The sequence below is a fragment of the Dermacentor variabilis genome, chromosome 9 (genome assembly GCF_050947875.1).
Source record: "Dermacentor variabilis isolate Ectoservices chromosome 9, ASM5094787v1, whole genome shotgun sequence".
NCBI lineage: Eukaryota > Metazoa > Arthropoda > Arachnida > Ixodida > Ixodidae > Dermacentor > Dermacentor variabilis.
This window is the reverse complement of record NC_134576.1, coordinates 18657805-18672792: the sequence shown is the minus strand read 5'-3', so window position 1 is coordinate 18672792 and position 14988 is coordinate 18657805.

Below are 14988 nucleotides of genomic sequence, written 5' to 3'. Positions count from 1 at the left end.
TGCCTTCCTGCCCCTCATAGTTTAAGCCTAGCCTAGCTGGGATTTTCCTGCCCGTAGGGCTTCCCGCAGGTCTGACATACTGCGAGATCCTCCCTGCTTCAATAATCTCTTCAAGAGCGTTGTGGAGCCCTAGAGCTAAAAGCTTTTCATTTGCAGTGCGGATGGGAAGCCCCAGCGCCTGTTTTATACTTTTACGTATGATGCCCTCAATATTCTTCTCGAATGACCTAAAACTGAGGATGGGAGCAACGTAAGCTATTCTGCCTATAACAAGGCCTGGACTAGCCCAACTTGATTCGCGTCTCTCATCCCGGACCGCCTGTTGGCAATCCTGCGTATCAGCCTCATGGTCTGCAGTGCGCAGCCGTCTAGTTTCCTTATTGTTTCGCCAATAAAGCTGTTAGCCTGAATCAACAGTCCCAGAACTCTGATTTTGTCCACTTTTGGAATGAGGATCGCCCCAGCTGTGAGGGAGATTTGCGGTTCCTCCTTACTGGCCCTGCCTTTCGGCTGGTATAGAAGTAGTTCCGATTTTTGCGGTGAACATTTAAGTCGCCTAGGTCCGACGTAACCTTCAACTGCCTGGATAGCCCGTTGGAGGGTCTCCTCTATTTGGGAATCGCTGCCCCTGGCTGTCCACAACGTGATGTCGTCAGCGTACATGCTGTGGTTTAGTCATTCAATAGCCTCCAGTCTTTCAGGGAGTTTCATCATGGCCACATTGAAAAGATAGGGTGAGAGCACAGAGCCCTGTGGGGTCCCTTTGCTGCCTAATTTAATGTCATCCGATTGGCATTCTCCAATCTGGATTTTCGCTTCTCGGTCTGACAAGAAGTCCCTAATGTAATGGTAGGTTCGTTCGCCTACTCCCAATTCCTGAAGGTTCTCAAGAATTGCTTTATGTGTGGCGTTATCAAAGGCCTTCGCTAGGTCAAGCCCTAGGATTGACTTTGCGTCCCCCGTTTACGCATCGATGATTTGGTGTTTTAGTTGCCGCATCACGTCCTGGGTGGACAGCCTGGGCCTAAAGCCCACCATCGAATGCGGATAAAGGTCATTATCCTCCATGTAGTTATTGAGCCGTGTTTGATGCCATTGTGACTGTGTAGAAAAATGTGTTGGTGTTGCTTTTCAAAGATTCAATTTGGAATGCGGAACGATTGAAACGAAATATTGCGGTTAATGTCTTCAAATGGCGCTAGGCGGTGTCGCAGTTTTGCGAAACGTTTAGTGATGGCGCTAGCCACCGCCCCGTTTCAAGTACACGGCGCGAATTTTGAAGCGGTTGGTTCAGTCGAGCACTGGAAGACAGGCACTAAACGTGGCAGGACCCTTCAAGGGGCCACATGTGTCGGAGGCACAGAGAGAGACGGTGGTCGCCTTCATGGAGCAGCATCCCCAGATGGCTATAAGTTCCAGCGAGCTGGGGCCGCGCTTCACTGCTGGCGACCGCCGACGGCTGTGGCAGCAGCTGGCGGACGCGCTGAACAGGGAAGGCCCTGTTTTCAAAACCACTGAGCAGTGGCAGGAGTGGTGGCGCAAACAGGTTTTTGAGGCCCACCGCGACGCTGCCGCAATTACCCAAGAAGAAAGGTTAGTGACCGTCCAATGGTCTGGCCGATTCGTCCTTCGACATTGGCGTGTATTTTCAGAAGCACAGGAGGGAGCGGCTACACGGTTCTCGTGGCCGAGTCCTACAACTGACCGGGACCGTCCGCCTCCACGGCGTGACCGACCTCCCCTACCAAGAGGTAAGCACACTACCACCGTAATATCATGGGTTCGTGAACGGTGCCGGTTTAGAGTTTGCCATTATCTGTAAGTGGTACCTTTAGCGGAACGCGACACCGTTGCTGAGCAGGAAAATAGCTTAGGAGAGAATGGAAAAGCAGGTAGGTTAATCAATTAGAATCTCAGTTGGCTGCGCTTTCGGGAAAAGGGGGATTAAGTGATCAACACAGAATTAAAATGCCTTCAGGGAAGTGCACGAGGACGGTAATACATGGGATCATTAAGCACCCAATAATTGCAGAGTATTTCCGCAAATGTGTTGTACGAAAACTTGTAACATAGGCATTCTAACGAATAGCCACGCTTATGACACTTTCCAGCAGGCTGACGTCCCCACCTCCGCCATGGAAGTCGTCGTCCAAGCTACAGACGAGGCTGCGGGCGTGAGGAGCACAGCGACACGTAAGCATCAGAGGAATTAGTGTTTTAATTATCGCCAAATGTGTGTGCAGTTCGTAAACTTTTGATGTGTTTACTGCACAGCGGCACAGGATCCACATCGCGGTGCGTCACCTACCGAAAGGGTGGCCGCTGCATCTGGTAAGTTATTGATCCTCAAGCTGTTAAAGAAAATGAGCTCTCGTATTTTTAAGCTAGCCCAATAGCCATAACATGGCCATAGCCACTTTTATTCGTACCATAAAATGCAGTGAAACTGTTGCAAATGCTGCATGCTTTCAGTGTTGCAGCACCCTGTTCGGCCACCACGTCGACAGCGACCGCGACGGGTGGATACCTTGACGACGATGTCGTGGCAGTGCGCCCGCAGCGTGGAACAGGGTGACGAGATGCTGCAGGTTGGTAGGTCCTTTGGTGTCATTTTACATAAAGGACATAAATATTCTTTATGCTTTGTTATAAGTAAATCGTGAATCTGAAAAACAAATCAGCTTGGGATGTAAACAAGAAATATGCATTGTATAGAGGGCTCGGTATCGTGTCTTGCGAGCGATCAGCCGGCGGGCAAAAGGTTAGTTAGCCCTGAAATGGGCTCTTTGGGGGTGAGAGATGCATTTGAGTAGATGACGGAAGAGTAGTTTCAGCAGGTCTTTGTCCAAACAAAGAGGGCATAGCTTGTACACGACGCTTGACACTGCCAAAGGATGCCATCAGGCCAGTGGCTCTTCAACAGAGAGGGAATCGTTGTGCACGTTGCAATTCTTGACAACAGCAGCTTCCAGCCGTGAGCTGGTTGCGAGTAATCAGCAGCTCATGCGAACAGTTCCACCATGATTATTCATTACAGGTGCTGCGGAGAATCGAAGCCTCCACCACCCGCCTCGCTGTCGCGGCAGAGCGGACGCCAACAGCTCAGGAAGGGACCTTGGAGCAGGTGCGCGCCATCGCGCAAGACATCGCTGCGCACCTGCAACAAGACAGAAATTAATTTATAATTTTTTCAATATCATTTAATTCATTTGTATTTCATCAGTTCCGTTTGTATTATTTATTTATTGCTTGAGTTTTAGTGTTTAAATTTCCTTTATGACTAATACAGGAAGATTTTTTGGTGGAAAGTGTAATGCGCGCACCCATTTCTTGTTCTGTATTTGCCTCTTTCTATTTATGCTTATCCAGCTCCAATGCCAGCGTGCTTTCTTTATTTACACATTTCGAAGGCGCATAATCATTCACACTGGAATCATTACAAATAGTTGTCGATTTGTGTGTATGGGTTTTGTACTGTGATATTTATATTGCTTCACTGTGTTGTAGCTTACTGCACTCATTATGAAGCGTTAGCGCATAGTGTTTGCACTGTGATATTTTCATTTCGGCACAGTGAGGCTAAGGTGCAACAACTACAATGTGCTCTGTTTTCAGAGCGCCAAACTAGTCACTCTTTAAGTTGCATAGTTTCACAAATGAAAATGACCTTCATCATTGCACGACGCCAGTGATTGGTTTCCTCTAGTCTTCGTTCCAAGGGAGTCATTTCAAGAATAAATTTCACGTGCGACACTTTCTGGGTGCTGTGAGATTGTAGAGCCAATTATTCATTCTTTATGTAGCATGTTTCATCACGGCTGGCAAGTGCACTTTTTTATTGCGATAAAGACTTGCCCTTAAGGCATAATTCTTGGTGCGTATATGTGTATTATGTGTGCTGTGAGGCCTGTGTTGTGTATGAATTGAAGCAGCGTTTTGTGGAATCTGTTGTCATGTGTCCAGCGGTCATAGCTGGTTGTCCCACTGCAGCGGAGGCCGGCTTGCAGTAGGAGACGCGAGCGTTCTTATTGTAAACCCCTACATGTCCATATTAGGTGGTATGCGTCTGCTTTCACCACAGGAACGGAACAGTATGGACACGTAGCACCCAGTGGTGAATGCGACCAGTTCCACCTTGAGATAACAGCCAGTTTAAGGGCCACCCCGGCCAGAAGCCTCCTAAGCACAACTTCCTCCGTCCTAGCAAGGTGAAGGGGGAGGGAGAAGACACACGGTGGGATAAGAGCGCGTGTGTCTTGCCGGAGAAAATTTTTACGGGCTCGGAGCGAGTTACGGAGTTGGGGTGGGAGGGGAATAGATGGAGTATCAGGATTAGGAGGACAGTGTGCCTGCTGGTCAGCAGCAATGTTGTGAGGGTTCGCTGAATGGCCTCGAATCCAGTGTACCTTGACGCAAGTAGCTGTTTTACTATTCATATTGTGTATTGTCTCGCTGATTTCCATCGCCTTATCAACCTTCTCGAGTTCCTCAATAGCCGCTAAAAATCAGTGAAGATATCTAGTTGCTTGATGGTAGGCAGCTTACATGTCGCATCTTGCACAGCGTCGTGGATGGCTTGAAGTTTCATTACTAGAGCGCTGGCTTCCGTAGATAAATAGCGCTGGTGGTCGCTGATGAAATTATGCGTAGTACTCAGAAATGATGTGCTTCCACCGTCTGGGAGAATGGCAGCATCCGTATAGACTTTGCAGATGTTAGCGCATGATGCATCGACGATATTGTGTTCGTCAATAATACCTGTTGTATCGCTGCGTCGTAACTTCGTTGGCTTGTTAGTTGTGATGCTGGTGAATTCCCAGGGAGGCATTAGATAGGGCTGATTGTCAATCCGAGAACTCCGTTGAAAAAGAGCATGCAACGCAGCGACAGCCGGAACAAGTTGCTTTTTTATTTCACGTGCCTTTTCACGTTGCAAAATTAGCTCTGCAAGTGTGTTGAGCTGGGCATGTTCCTGTAAGGTTGGTATCGTAGTGATGCGGGGCAGTGCTGTGATTGCGCGCATAGCATCGCGATTAATCGTCTCCAACTGTGCCAGCTGTGCCATAATCAGCCGTTGAAATTGTGCCTGATATAAAATTCGTGGCTGCAAGACTGCACGCACCAACCGTCGACCTACCCCAGTACGAGCTCCAGCTCCTTTTGCTGCAATGCGACGAATAAGGTGAAGCGTTTTTGTCGAACTCTGTCTGGTTTTACGGAGCCAGTGTGCACCACTGCCGGAGTGGTGAATATCGAGACCCAGTATGCAGACCTCAAAAGCCTCAGGGATTGTCACTGCGCCGAGTGTAAATGTGAAGGGGTGCTGCGTGATTCTTGTGCGTCCTTCCTTGTTGGCCACCACAGCATGGCTTGATTTTTGGGCGGAAACGTCCAACCCTGCTTTCTGAGCGTACTTATTCAGACCATCAAGGGCTTCTTGAAGCTCTTTAGTTTGTCCGGATATATCTTCATGCACGTACCACAAAGTGACGTCATCCGCATAGATTAGGAACCTCACATCTGGAATCCGATGTAGTTGCAGGCTAGAGGTATTAGAGAAACGTTGAAGAGAAGAGGAATCAAAACCGAACCTTGTGGGACTCCTCTGTTCGATGTGAAGTATCTTTGTTGCCTTCCATCTACTCTAATCGCAAATGTGCGATCCTTAAGGAATGAGTAGATGAATCTTATCACCCGCGGTGGAAGTCCCAGGTTGATGAGGTTGGCTATAATGATTTCATGGTCTATATTGTCATAAGCTTTCGTTATGTCTGTTGCTACTACCGTGCGCACAGCGTGACTGTGTGGTGAAACCTGTAAAACATCGTTTAATAAAATAAGAAGTCCGTCTTCAGTTCCCAAGTAAGAATGGAATCCAATTTGAGCAGGATGATATTTACGTGACGTTCAAGCCACCAGGAAACACGCGTGGCCAGCATCTTTTCAGTGAGCTTGCAGACAGTTGAGATTAGTGGAATTGGGCGTAAAGACTGCAGGCTATTTGGAGACTTTCCTGGCTTCGGAATCGCGACAACAATTGATTGCTTCCAATCAGGTGGAACGTTTCGAGTCTCCCATACTTTGTTAATAGCCTGAAGAAGTGCGTCGAGAGCTGCTCCTTCCATGTTCTTGAAAACCTCATAAGAAATACCATCGGGGCCAGGTGTTGTTCGTTGCTTCAAAGTTTCAATCGCCGCTATTAGTTCGGCCATGCTGAAAGGGCTGGATATTTCGGATTGGGAAGTTGTGTCAGACTCATCAATTTCGGGGCAGTTTATAGGTGACGCGTTATCGTATTTCGGGAAAAACGCTCTAGCAGCGTGTTGTGCAAATTGATGTGACGAAATCTGCATCGCTAACCTAACGCTCGCTGCAGGGTCAGGTTGCTTATGACCGCGTTCCATTGATCGGAACGTAGGCCAAAGCGCTCTGTTTCCAATGCCCGATCCAAGATTCTCGCACCACTCATACCATCGTCGCCGAGAAAGTTGCTTTTCGTGCCGACGCGCCTTCGTCACTATATGGTTAGCATATGTGCGGCTACCTGGTGCATCGGGATTCCTCGACGCATACACTTCTGCCTGACGTCGCTTTGCCCAAATTTGCAAAAGGGTGAGGTCCGGTTGAGGTTGTTCCTCAACTGTGGCTACAGTGGGGTTCCTCCGTAACAGTTCTTGCAAAGCGGGAAAAAATTCTGAGGGCTCTGAGGGTATTTTATGAATCGATGATTCCCGAAATTTATCCCAAGGCGTGACTGTAACTCGTCGTCGAATTTTCTTTATGCAGGTTCTGTGCAAACCAATCATTATTGGCATATGATCACTGCCCCATGTATCTGGTTCCACCCGCCACTGCGGCATTCCAGGACCCAACCACCACGTGAGGTCTGGAGCGTTTGTTCTAGATACTGCGGGTACAGCAAAGGTAGCCACAGCGTGATGGTTCAACAGTGTAAAAGTGGCATCGGTCATGATGTTTTAAACTTGGCATTCTCTTCGCGAGTTGTACTTGTACCCCCATTCTGTATGTGGGGCATTGACGTCTTCACCCAGGAGAATAGGAATTCCCGGGTACGCAGACCGGAGATGGGCTATCCACCCCAAGTTCAAACGTGTGCGTTATGGGCTGGCGTAGAATGACACTAGAATGACAGGAGTCTTCACTGGTCCTGTGAGGAGCCCGAAAACTTCTTTATTGCCACTGCACCATGGCTCCAGATCAATCACTGTGTGAGCAATACGCGATGATATATAAACTGCAGCTTTTCCCGGAGCTGAAGCCATTGTAGTAGCACGTCTATCTCTGATAGATGGGTTATGATACCCATTAAAATTGGACAGGGAGCATAGCTTATTATACTCTTGAATAAGTAGTGCCCATACATGTAGCTTATTGTATTGAAGCTTGGTTTTAATTTCTCCTAACTTGGAGCTTAGGCCCCGACTATTCCACTGTAGAATTCCATCCTGTGACAGCTGCTGCAGAGAATTAGCCATGATGCAGGCAATTCTGAATCAGCAACGTTAGTTGAGAAAGTTGATCTAAAACTGCGGTCCAAACAGCTTGGTTGACCTGTTGTGCCGGACGGGATCAAGGCGTAACGGTGGCATTCGCAGTGGTTGATGCGTCAGGTGTTGGTCCTGCGTAGTCGCTCAATCTCTCTGGCCAGTGCGTCTATCCGAGCGTCAATGTCATCATGGTCATTATCCGACTGATACAGAGGTTCCGGTAATTTCTGTTTCTTTGTCTGCGACTGCTTGCCACGTTTAAGAACCGAAGGATGCAGTTGCGTTTCTGGGGATTTTGCGTCTTCTGCCAAGAGCATCTCTGGCTCTTCTGCAAGAACCTCATAACGATTGTGTGTTGTTACTATAGTCGTTTTTGGTATAGCCTTTCGTATCCGTACTGTGGCCTTCTGTTTAGTCGGACAATTTACGCTTGTGACATCGTGCCCATCAGATTTACATAAGCCACATCGATATCGTGGTTGGCCTTCTGGTGTGAGCTTTTCTGGATCAATAGTACGCTGTGGGCAAAATGCCAGCATGTGTCCACGTTTAAAGCAGCGGTAGCAGAATATTGCCCTAGGGAGGTAGGGTTTAGGTCGCAATATACAACCACAGTAATAAAAACGTTCTGTAATACATTGAGGGCCCTGTACCGTCACTAAGCATGTACGGCTTTGGCCCATGAATCTAGCTGCGAGCACCCCGTGTGTCGTGGCGGTCAATTAACGACATACTGTCTCAGGGGTGTCTTCCGGGTGAATGCCATAGACAACATACCTCTGTATATTAGGGTCCGATGCAAAGTAGCACTGCACAGGTAGGTGTTGATCTTCTGACAGCGGGATAGATGTTAAAGTGCACATTTTCTGCACATCACTGAGAGATGCCAAGTGCACAGTGATCCAGTTGGTAGATTTATATGCTGCGAACCCTTTCTATCCAGTGGTTTCAAGATATTGGTCGATGACCCTTTGGACATATTTTGTGGCTACTAAAGTTATGTCGTAGCATGAAAGGGGGCGTATATGAACTCGATAAGATTGAGAAGGGGTGGGCGTTGGGTAAGACTGAGAGGGAGCGGGCGCAGGGGAGGCCGTGGAGGAATTGTCTGGGGTGGCCCTTACCTCTTTTGCCGGTTGCTCCGATGCGGTGGCGTCTTCTTGAAGTACGTTGATTGGGGGACCTCGCTTGGCTGCATTGGTCGAACCGCCAGGAGGCTGAACGTCCATAGGGTCACGATTGTCCGCCGGCACGATTGCGGATAGGTTCACATTCACATCACGAAGTGGACTGTCCTTCGGTGTTGCATCTTGGGTATTCGAGCTATCGCTTGCACACTTCGGCTGCATGGTTGGCAGGGATGTGGTCACGCGCAGCAGCCCAGCGAAAGGTACTGACGAGGAGCTCACATCCGGCACAAACACTTCTTCGTTGGGCGAGCGCGGCGGCGCGGCCGCGCTAGGCCTAAGCGCCAGCCGGGCTTGTTTTGAGTCTATCAGACGAGCAGGATCAGTAGGACAAGGCAAAGAAGAGTCCTCACCAGAGTCCACACGTCTCCATAGGCTTCCTAGGAGCTTCGTATCCGGATAAGGGCGAGATTTTCTTTGCTGTCGAGCAATTTCCAAGGAACCAAAGGAAACCACGTCTGCGTGGAAACGTCGCCGTCTTCTTCTCTCAAGTGCACTCACCTTTTTACAATTATGATTTACCTGTTGTTTAGCATCGCACTAGAATTGCTGCCGAGAAATTAATGCTTCTAGTCAGTGACTCATAACACTGACAAGGGAACGGACATACCTGTGAAAGTCATACTTTCTTGCAAGGTCACGTAAATGTAACCGCAAGTTTTATGTGCCGTGGTGAAAAGGCATTGTGTGATGCTGATGTTGCAATGTTGTCACATGCTTTGCTACCTGAAGCATGTTGTACTACAAGGTTTGTGATGTACTTGTCATCATAGAGTGTGATAAAGTTGGCCTATCTATTTTTTGCGCTTTTACGTTAAGTGACGTCTACCATTTGGACATGTGACGATTGTAATGTCACTACACTCAGCGTTACATTTTTTTTTTGCGTTTGAATTCGCATTTATTACTCTTTACTTGCTTGCCTCGCCTGCGTATTCATACTTGCAGAGAAGTTTTGATGCACCTAGCACAAGACATGGCTAGCAAGCATATTGCCTTGCTCCTACCAATGTACACTGAGCGTCCGAATCAACAGGATGCGGCGGTGGCGTTCATTCTTGTGTGTTTTGTGAAAATTTTGCGCACCTTTTGCTGATGGTGATCATGGGCATAGAGTGCCAATCATATGTACTGCTTCCATCAAGTCTGTCATGACTATGATGGGTCACGAGATGTTTCCATTTCATATTTCATGCGATATTTAAAGAAAAGGTTGCACTTTCACGTTGCTACCATGTTTCATGTTAAACTAGGAAAGAAGTAATTTGTGCCAATTTCCCATTACTGTAACCACCAACTATGGCAAAACAAACAGATGTTTGGACATGAGCAAGAAGTAACAACTGCTGCATCTACAGTAAGTGGCAAATCACAGGATGCACACAACACATACAAACTGTTGTAGCGTCGTATTTCTAATGTTACATGAGGAAAGAAGCACTTTGTGATATGCGTATTGCACAAAACAATGATAGCTTGGGAGCAGCAGCAAATGCAGTTCTTCACAGATGGAGGGGCTTGAAGCATTGCCTTATGACTGCTTCAGGAGTACTACGGTTAGTAAGTGGCAGCCTTGGAGACTCTTGCATAGTGAAGAGGGTACAATTGTTTCCGAGTCCACGGCTGTGGCATTCTATTTAAAGGATTCATTGTATAAGTGCACTTCGTTTGTGTTTAAATTATCATAATCTGTCGGATGTGTTGATTTGGAGCATTGACTATCCGTATGGAGGTGCACTTGTTGTGTATACAATTTTTCTAATGTATTTTCCGCTGTACAAACACAGCCCTGTGATGACCTAAGGGCACTGCAATTTGTATAAATAAATTATGTATTATGAAAACTCACCATTCCTGTGTCCTTCAGAAAAGTTTGACAACGGCGTTGCGCTGCTGCCTTCCTCTGAGGAACACGTCGTACGGTGCCAGCACCTGGATGTGTCCTGGCCCCTCTGGCTCCTCAGCTGGTGGCACTTCCGCACCATAAACGTCCAATGTCCTGTCGCCCGCGTCCAAGGCAACGTTACGGAGAGCAACGCATGCATAAATGATTCGCGCTTCTCTATCGGGGCTGTATAGCCGTGTGCGAAAGTGCTGCAAGCAGAGGAACTTGCTTTTCAACTCCCCGATACATCTCTCCACAACATTGCGCATGGATGGGTGCTCCCGGTTGCAGTGGCCTTCAGAGGTGGTGCCGGCATGGCTGCCAGGTACTGGAACAAGCAACCATTGCTCGAGGCGGTACGCTGACTCTCCTGTTACAGAAAGTGACAGCTGAGTGTTCTGCCCTAGTTAGGTGTACGCATTACGAATACTAACCAAGCAGATACTCGCCAGGCTGCAGTCGTGCGGCTTGGCGTGCACGCAGTGGGTTATGCTGCCACACGCAATAGTCGTGGCAAGAACCAGGGAACCGGGGGTCCACAACAAGAATGCGAAGTTCCGCATTGCACAACTGCAATGGGAGCAATACAAAATAGCGCTGCAGATATGCTCGAAATCCGCTTTGCCATTCATATGCAGAAAACAATACATGTACGCTGGTACAAGTAGCAGACTGTTTCAGCCATAGGCGTGCACAGGGTCTTGCAATTGGGAGGGGGGTTCAATGCGCCCCCCCTTGTGTGGACGCCTATGGTTCGCACTAATTGATAGCTAAATGAAAACTTGAGGCCCGATATTGCGCAAGAACACCCATGCAAGCCAAAGCCAGCCCATGCAATGGATGTAAGTACTTCCGTGTTCAAAATGTTTCCATCGTGTCTTCCCTACAGCGTGTCCATTTCTGATACGACTGCTGCCCATTTAAAACACAATTTTGGAACGGCAGACGGATTATGCAAACAAACACATGGCACTCATCATTACTCCCGATGTGTCAGACTTCAACGAGCTCGTAAACAGTTCCCCGCATGTCCTCTTTTAATCGTTACATTACTAGTTATGCCAGCTTAGACGTTAAACTGAACAATTGCTACAATGGACGAGTAAAAATGGCGACCACAGTCTGATGTAAAACATTCCAACGGTACTTACGACCATGGCGTTTAGGGCGTAATAACCCTTTCTCGACATGAAGCTCGCCGTGTCGGCCGTGCTGAGCCCCTCTGGCTTCTTGATGGCGATCAACGTGCCGTCGACGCACGCTAGCACTCCTGGAATGGCGCCACGTCGCGCAAACGCCGCCTTTGCCTCATCCTTGGCAGACGGTGCAAAAGGAAAGTCTACCAACTTTCTCCGGGCAGACACGGAAATGATGGCCTTCGTCACCTCGTGAATGGTGCTGCTCACGGCCGACTGTGCCATGCCTACGTGCTCCTCGTGACCAACGCTCCTCTGGAAGCTTCCGGTGCCGAAGAATCACAGCGCGCACAACACTTTCCTTTCTGTGGAAAGGCCACTGGCTCGCTGGCATCCGATGAGAGGGTCAAGCTCGTCGCACAAGCAGCACACTGTTCGTTTGACCAGACGAAAATACTGCCGGAACTCTTCTTCCGTCAACTCTTGAAATGCATCATCTACCTCGGGCCGTCGTCTCTGCGCGACTGCAGCAGCCGCACAGGCGACACGAAAAGGCACGGCAGAGAAAGCAAACGCCGTGTTCTCCAACTGCTGGGAGCGCGGAATGGGGTTGAACCGGATACGAAAGATGCTAACTGTCGCAAACACTTACGTTCTAATCCAATCCAAGCCATCTGGTATCCGTTCTATCGCTTCGGACGGACTCGCCGTCCGTTCTGTGGCGTTCGTCCGTTAGCAGACGACACGGAATGGTTATCAGCAGCAAGACGTCATGGTTTACGTGACAATTGACGTCATGGCGGTCGTCGCGGTTCAAATTGACCAATCGTGTGCGGCTCGATATAACGGACCGCCTCCGTTTTATTTTGGAACGCGTACAAGATCGCACCCCAAGTGAGCAAAACACCCGCTGACGTAGCAGGCGTCATGGAGGGCGACGAACATATCCTGCTCGACCGTGAAATCTGCGTCGCAAGAGGGATCGGTCGACTACACGGAAGGAAAACGGAAGTTATGCCAACCAACTTCAGCCAAGAGTTCAGCACATCAACAAGGGCACGCCAGTTGCGTACATTGAGCAAATTGTGGAAACCAGCAATGCCTTTGTCCACTCGGATTCTGTCGCATCTACCCCGATTAGCATAGTCCCCGAACCAGACTTCGACGTAAATCCAAGTCTTCCTATGAGTAAGGAACAACAGATCAGAAGTCTTCTCTGACGATACAAAGACTGCTTTTCGACTTCATCGGCGATTCCACAAACACCATTTGCAAAGCATCGCATATTAATCGAAGAGTGCGCTCGAACACTCCGCCAGAGCACTTACCGAGTTTCCACGCGAGAACGTGAAGCTATTAGGCAACGAGTAGACGAAATGCTGCGCGACGACATCATCCAGCCGTGGAAAAGCCCGTGGGCATCTCCTGTAGTCCTGGTGAAGAAAAATGACGGAACAATACGCTTCTGTGTCGATTTTCGTCGACTGAACAAGGTGACGAAGAAGGACCTAAACCCCTTTCCACGGATAGACGACGCATTGGATCGGCTCTGCAACGATAAATACTTGTCGATGGACCTCAACTCTGGCTACTGGGAAATAGAAGTCGACGAGAGAGATCGCGAAAAGACCGCCTTCATCACGCCAGACGGCCTGTACGAGTTTAAGGTCATGCCATTCGGACTGTACTCGGCGCCTGCAACATTTCAGCGCGCAATGGACACACTGTTAGCAGGATTGAAGTGGCAGGCGTGTCCTCTTTATTTGGATGACGTGGTTGTCTTCGCCGAAGTTTCGACGATCACCTTAGGCTGCTTGCAACAGTATTAGAGGCCATCAAATCACCAGGGCTCACTCTGAAGCCGGAAAAGTGTCGCTTCGATTACGATGAGCTTCTATTCCTAGCCACGTCATCAGCAAATCTGGAGCACGCCCAAACCTACAGAAGACAGCTGCCATCGCAATGTTCCCGCAGTCAATCGACAAGACGGCAGTGCACAGATTCCCTGGCATGTGGGCCTACTATAGGCGCTTTGTTAAGGACTTTCACGCATCGCGGAGCCGCTAACACATCTAACCAAATGTGATGTCGAGTTCAAGTGGAAAACGCCGCAGGCCGACGCATTTCAAGAACTCAAACGACGCAGGCAGTCGCCACCGGTACTTGCACATATCGATGAAGACGCCGATACCGAAATCCACACTGGCGCCAGTAGCCTAGGCCTCGGTGCCGTCCTAGTCCAGAAGAAAGACGTACTTGAACGGGTGATACCTTATGCTTGCCGGTCGCTGTCGACAGCGACCATCACGCGTTGGGTTGGCTAGCTAACTTAAAGGACCCTTCAGGACGGCTGGCGCGGTGGAGCCTCAGACTGCAAGACTATGACATCACCGTAATATGCAAGTCTGGAAGAAAACACTCTGACGCCGACTGCTTATCACGCGCCCCCATCAATCCCCGGCCGCAAGACTACGAGGTCTACGACCGCCTTCCTTCGAATAATAAGCGCGGAAGATTGCACTAAACAGCAAGGAGTAGACCGGAAGCTAAAAGGCCTCGTCGAGTATTTGGAAGAGAACACCAAAGCTGTCCCAAAGGCATTCAAGCGCGGATTGTCTTAGTTCACGCTACCACACAACCTGCTCGTGAAGAAGAACTTCTCACCAGTCCGCACCAACTACCTTCTAGTTGTTCCGTTTGCGTTGCGTCCAGAAGTACTGCTCGTCCTACATGATAATCCAACCGCTGGGCACCTCGGATTCTCCCGGACGCTGTCGAGTATACAGGAAAGGTGTTACTAGCCACGTCTGACAGCCGAGGTCGCCCGTTACTTCAAGACATGCCGAGACTGCCAGTGACGCAAGATATTGGGGACAAAGCCAGCAGGATTACTACAGCCGATCGAACCTCGCTGCCGACCATTTTAGCAGGTCGGGATAGATGTGTTGGGTCAATTTCCGCCGTCAACATCTGGAAATAAGGGGATTGTCGTGGCGACCGACTATCTCACCCGCTTCGCTGAAACTAAAGCTCTACCGAAACGAAGCGCAGCCGAAGTGGCGAAATTTTTCGTCGAGAACATCCTGCTGCGACATTGTACCCCAAAAGTCCTCATCACCGACAGAGGAACGGCCTTTACAGCAGAGCTCCTCCAAGCCATTCTGCAATACCGCCAGACAAACCACAGGAGGACAACTGCCTACCATCCGCAAACGAATGGTCTCACGGAGCGCCTGAACAAGACCCTCACCGACATGCTAGCAATGTACGTC